This window comes from Mchenga conophoros, linkage group LG1 (assembly GCF_057382185.1).
Source record: "Mchenga conophoros isolate Kocher_MC1m ecotype Shallow Benthic linkage group LG1, M_conophoros_male_GT1.1, whole genome shotgun sequence".
Classification (NCBI taxonomy): domain Eukaryota; kingdom Metazoa; phylum Chordata; class Actinopteri; order Cichliformes; family Cichlidae; genus Mchenga; species Mchenga conophoros.
In genome coordinates this window covers 12,999,462-13,005,461 of record NC_140526.1, presented here as the reverse complement: position 1 = coordinate 13,005,461, position 6,000 = coordinate 12,999,462, and the positions used below count along the sequence as shown (strand labels likewise).

The following is a 6,000-nucleotide window of genomic DNA, read 5'->3' as shown; positions in this document are numbered from 1 at the left end:
TGTTAACACTCAAGAAATCTGACAAATTCTCACATAGCCACATGTCACTGAAAGCAAGGCACTGGAGACTAATTATTAATGTTATCTTCCTCCCTACGGGCATGAATGGTGGTGGTGTGCTGTGCATGAGTTTAATTTATGTCCCTGCTCCTTAGCGATCATTTTGATTGGATGTCCTGTGTGCAGCAGGACATCCTGTTGTTTTAGAGCCTTAGAGGAAAATTTGATGAGTGGAGTCCAAGGTTCTTTTTACCCCTTTCTTGCTGCAAAAAGAGATTACATGAATGGCTGAGTCTTGTTGTGCTCAGGTCTTTGCCTTTGTACATAATCCCCTGTAATTCTCTTTGTGGCGGACCCTCTCAGTTGTCACTCATTGTTTGATGGCTTCAGGGTTGCCCTGAGAAGAGAAACGCTGATACCCAACACAGCAGAGCAGGAAAACTTTCTTTCCACAAAGACATCTGTAACGGAGGTTCTTCTCTCTTCCATTTCTCTTAAGCCTTATAGTAGAAAATAAATTCAATATACTTTTATTTAGACGTGAGCCATAGCTCAATTTTCAGTTCCTCCAAAGTGTTAATCAAGTGGTCCACCCCCCATTCAGTTCATACACTACCTTGGTTTTTGTTTTGTTTTTGCTGGGAATTTTGTAATTATTCCTTTTTTAACTCCACGGATGTTTTGATGGTTTGGACTTGCCTTTAAGTCCTTATGTCATGTCTCACTCCAAAAATATCTTAATACCGGTACTTACAATATGTGTATATACAATATACATTAAACTGTCGATAGAACATTTTCCGCGTTTGGCAACGAATAATCCAGCTCTTTATAGTAAGATTTTGTTGCATTACACGTAAATATTAATTTTTTCCCGTAGTAATTGTAAACTACATGATCGCGGGGGCGGCTGTAACGCCTCTGACATCTTTCTCCCTTTGTTTCACCGGAGGTGATCGCACATGTGTGCTGCAGACTCCTGCTGAGCACTCAATGGTTGCAGGCAGTGTGCGTGTGCTGTGGGAGGAGCTAAAGTTTGGATGCATGAAAGCGACCAGCCTTTAGTTTGTAGTAGAGGAGGCTCGTCTTCACACGCACTGAGGATGGACTTCGCCTCACGGACGAGTTAATGGACTCAATAACCTACGCGTTAAAGCGCACTTTACTGCGGATTTAGAAGATACATCGATCCATTTTTCGACAGTTGTTCCGGTGACCGTGAAGATTTCAGCTGTAACCGAGGTCTTTACACTGCAGCTCGTGGATGGTAAGGTCTTTTTGTGCCTTCCTCGTACTTTTTGTTGCCTGTCTCCACTTTAAACACCTTTAAGGAAAAGAAATGAGAGGCAGGGGGTAACAGTTTTTTAATGTTTTATTAGAGGAAAAAAATCTTTGCGGACATTTGTGGTCCGGGACACAAGTGTGAATTTTAATTGTTTAGTTTAAGTAGTTTATTGTAAGATGGGGTCCTTAAAGGCAACTGGGATTTTTAATGTAATGGTGTAGGTTACTGTTGCATTTTAATTATTATTGTTATTATTATTTCTGTCGCTTTAAAAATTAGTTTGCATGTTTTTCTACTTGGAGTTTACATTTTTTGTTGCTCATCACGGTGCTGATTCATGCCCTGCACATTTTCCCTGTTCATTCCTAAAGAGAATGCTCCAAATATTAATTACTTTTGATTTTAAAAAAAAAGAATTCTTTGCATTGCAGCTTTAGAAAGGGGTTTTTCGGATTGTTGTAAAAGAAGTATGTTGTATGTAGGTGTGGAGAGAGCCGCTGGACTTGGCCTCTTGTGTTTTCTGTCGCACATGTGGGTAAACAGCTGCTATTTCCATTTAACCCAATAAAACAACGAACCAGAAACCGTTCTGATGACCTGATTCTGCTTTGTTTTCACCAAACATCGGGCGAAAAGTGTTGCTTCTAAGTCTCGATCAGTCACTCATTTCTGTAAATACCACGTGGAGTCGTTTTGGAGTAGATTCTGTCCGGTTTTACACTTGCTTAATGACACCTTTCCTGTTATTCTCTTCCAAATAGCCACCTCCTCTTATCTCCTTTGGCATGTTGGAGACTGTGTTGACATACCTCCTGTATCACTTTGCATTTCTATGAACCAGACACCGTTTGACCGCAGATAAAGCATCCCATTTCCTCTGTTTTTGGTAGGGATTTCTTAGAAAAGGCGTTTTTTTTTTTTTTTTTTTTTTTAAATTTATCCTGAACTGCTGGATCAGATCTGGTGGTTATGATGCATGTGAGAGCAAACGACTTTCAGAGTTTAGATATTACTGATATGATTTACCAGAGTAAGACTGTAAATGACCAGTGGAGCAGTTTTCCCTTCAGGGCTGTGCTGTTCTTCGTCTCTGTGTGATATTGTATCAAGAGCTAACACTGATGGGCTCTAGCGTTTATACTGTAAACAAACTGAAGAAACGTTCCCTCTAGGAGCACATGCAGCAGCATCATAATGTGTGCTTCCCATCTTATCCTCTGTGTCTTACTCTGAAACGCATAGACACTCATGCATAAGCAGACCCCCACCCACACGTTTAAACAATCAAAACACACACACACACTCTCCACCCAGCACTCCACCCACTATAACAACTTCAGAGGAATGGTCAGCATGTGGAGAGGTTGTGGTAAACGAGTGGGAGGGCAAGTGGAGACCCAGGAGAGGAGACACTCTGTTGCTTTTAACCCTCAGAAGGTTAGTGATGTTCCATATCATGACTAGAGGGATTCGATTTGTTCAGGGCAAACTGATGGGAACTTGCGTGTTGAGAGGCCCCAGATGTGGGAACACAGTCATTTTGCTGGGCCGAAGCCAGATCGCACCCAGCGACAGGGCAGACGTTAAGCCAGCCATTGCTGCCTTTTCATCAGCCCAGTTAAGTTTGTGCAGAAGACAGAAAAGAGTTTCTCTGTCCTAAACATAAATTTGTTTAATGTGCATGGTTTGCTTTGCTGATGTTTTGCCACGTAAACATTTGGCAGTAACAGCACCTCCCTTTGAGGAATTTGTGAGAATTCTTTCAGTGTTAATGCTACACAAACTGTGAAAAGTCACACTGTGCTTTTGCACATTGGTGATAAGTTCACATTTCTTTTTAATGGTTCACATTTGCATTCACTAAAACTTGGCTCTAGACCTTTTTGCTGACTTTATCGCTGTGTCCTTGCATAGCTTCGCCTGCCATTTGCAAGGCCATTCATATTCAGTGTGACCTGCAGGTCGTGTAGAAAGGCTGGCCAGGCCCTGCAGGGGTATTCAATGTTGGGTCAAAAGAAGACTATGAATGCAGGTGACACTTCTGAGGCTTTTTCTGATGAGCCAGAAATTTTTCAGCAAATTGGATTTTCTTCATTTATTGCTGCTTTATACTCTGGCATTGCTTTCATAAACAAATCTGGTTTTGATGGTAAAAACATGTGTTCTATCTGCATTTCACTAATTCAAGTCAGACTGCTGTCATGCCTGTTCATCTATCACATGGAGCTGGAGAATTAAAGAGATTTGTACCACTACTGACAAATGCTTCAGGTACTTGCTTAAGTCTCATGGCATTTATTATATTTGGTGTTTTTCCACTGTTTATCTTGAAGATCAAACATAGCAGACAGTGCGAATGAAGCCTCTTGAGGTCGATATAGTCCTGTAACATTTCCGTAGCAAGTCTTTGATAATTCTGTAGATGTAATCCAAGTTTGTGCTCACGCTTCTGTTATAAAACTGAGCAGTTGCAGACCCCTGTTGAACTCTGTTTGGGGGCAGAATTGCAAAAACATGTTGGATAATACATGTCGAGCTACTCAGGTTTATTTTGAAGGACGGTTTATACCACTTGGCTGCATCTGTCTGACAAGTTCATCAGAAGTGCTCTCTGACTTCCACGAGGGTTTAACTAAGGTAGCTGTCTTTGAATGGAAACATGTTATGTAACGTGGAGCTCTCCTCCAGAGACAAATGAACGTCTTCTGCATTTTTCTTCTCTTATTTTGAAAGAAGTGTGGAGAAAAATATAAACAGTGACTTTGTAATGGAAAACAGACTTACGATGTGCCTGGAATGCTGAGATCCAGTATTTATTTATATAGTAAATTACCAGAGACCCATATTATTAGGTTATTTAAACCTCGCCTTTTCCTAAATAATGAAAAAGTGCTGTGCACTCAATAAGGAAGAAAACTCCTTTATGTGAGGACCTTTATGACCGGTATTGGTAGGTGTAAAGTGGCACAATAGGAGGAGGGGAATTGTACCATTTTGTTTTGTTTTTCTTTGTATAAGCTGTTTTTGTTTTATTTCCCGTGTTTGGATTCTTGCTTCTTTTTTTTCCCCCTCACAGGAAACTGGCACGGTTTGCCATGGTTTTCAGGGTTTTCCATGAGGTCATAGCACCTGATACCAAATACTTTTTTTCAGTACCTGCTCCCCCGGTGTTCCAAGTGATCCAAACAGGTACTAAAATGTGGCGTCTTCGGTCTGCATGCCACCGATTGACTGGTCAGTAGCATCATTCCATGAGTCATGAGAGCGTCTTGTTCACAAAAGTTAAAACCGCCATTTTTGAAACCCAGCAACGACACATGCTTACTGCTTGCTATATCGATATACTCCAGTAGGAAATGGACCCCCTTCGTGGAACAGAAAGCCAAGGTTAACCATGAAGTTATCAGGATAACAGAAGATCCTTCTGTTGTGTACAGGCCTCTTGTTTCAACAGGTGGTGGTTACACACAAACACATACAGCAGTGCAGCAAAGGCAGTAAACATGGAGGAGCATAAAGAAACATCAACTAATGTAAACAGTGCTGGATTTAAAATATGTGCAGTATTTCTCAGATTAATGTTTCCAAACAGAAAGAAAATCTGACATGCTTTTTGTACCATAATGGGCAGAATTTGGCAGATGGTGCTCAATAAATTCACTTTAAGTGAAAAGTTAAACAAATTGGCCTACTAGTTCTTTTATGATTATAAACGTTATCTTAATGTGATGTACAGGGCTTTGCTGTTGTTAAATTAAGATATTCAGGAGTTTTAATTTTGTTTTGAGTGGTATTAAATGGCGTTATAATGATCATTATTATTCTAGTAGTAGCCTTGTGAAAGGCAGAGGGAGGTTGTTGCAGTAAGTCCAATGACTAAATTGAGGCTAAAGAAAATATTAATGATGTCAGGATTTTATTTATTTTTTTCCCAGGCCTTCACTCCCCAGCCAAGCAATTTTTGTACACTCTTTAATTAAGAATTGATTTTGCCATTTTGTTAGCAGTCTTTTAGATCGTTTCCAATTATTTCCCTATAAATGATTATTGAACTCCAAATGCATTATGATATCATTCCCTTATTTGTTCCAAGTCTCCACTATTATCAGTAGGACCGTTGCCCAGAGGGACAGAACTGTTGACCTTTTACTTCCTTTATTGGCTACAACTGCTGGCAAAGACAAAGACAGAGCTCACGCCTGACGGTAAACAAAGCAGTACTGCTTCGGTTGTTCTTTTTGAAGTCCAGATGTTTGCTGAGAGTCAACAGCCAACTGCCTTGAAGCGGCCAACCTGACAAATGACTCGGACAAACTGTGTCATGTTTCCGCTTGGAATGAGTAATGAGAACAGTTTTGTGGTCAAGCCTTTTGGTCACGGTCATCGAAGTTCTTACCTGAGCACGCTGAAGTGAGTTTGGGTCTGACGAGGTGAAGTGGAGCCTGAAACAGAATATAGTCATCTGATATGCTTTTAAATCCTATTGCTCTGCTTGTCAAATCATGTAAGGAAATGAGTCCTCACATCGGTTTAACTACGGGGATTAATCGTGCACCGCACTCCCCCACCACCACTTTGACGTGTAAGTCATGAGATGAATAGCCCAGTATGGATAGCCAATCCTTTGGATTTGATGGTGTAATTAGCAGATGAACTGTGATGCTAATACAGCATGGTCCAGACCTCAGAAAGGCCTCTGTTGTGCAATTGCATGA

The 6,000-nt window shown here is 40.7% G+C and overlaps 1 protein-coding gene across 1 annotated transcript in view; it reads left to right on the top strand.

The window, feature by feature from the left end:
* The first annotated feature begins 1,076 nt into the window (after positions 1-1,076).
* Positions 1,077-6,000, top strand: part of sema4bb (sema domain, immunoglobulin domain (Ig), transmembrane domain (TM) and short cytoplasmic domain, (semaphorin) 4Bb) — a 53,791-nt gene continuing 48,867 nt past the window's right edge. Inside the window, exon 1 of the mRNA XM_085264176.1 lies at positions 1,077-1,267. The gene's annotated coding sequence lies outside the window, so the exon portion shown is untranslated. The remainder of the gene's footprint in view (positions 1,268-6,000) is intronic.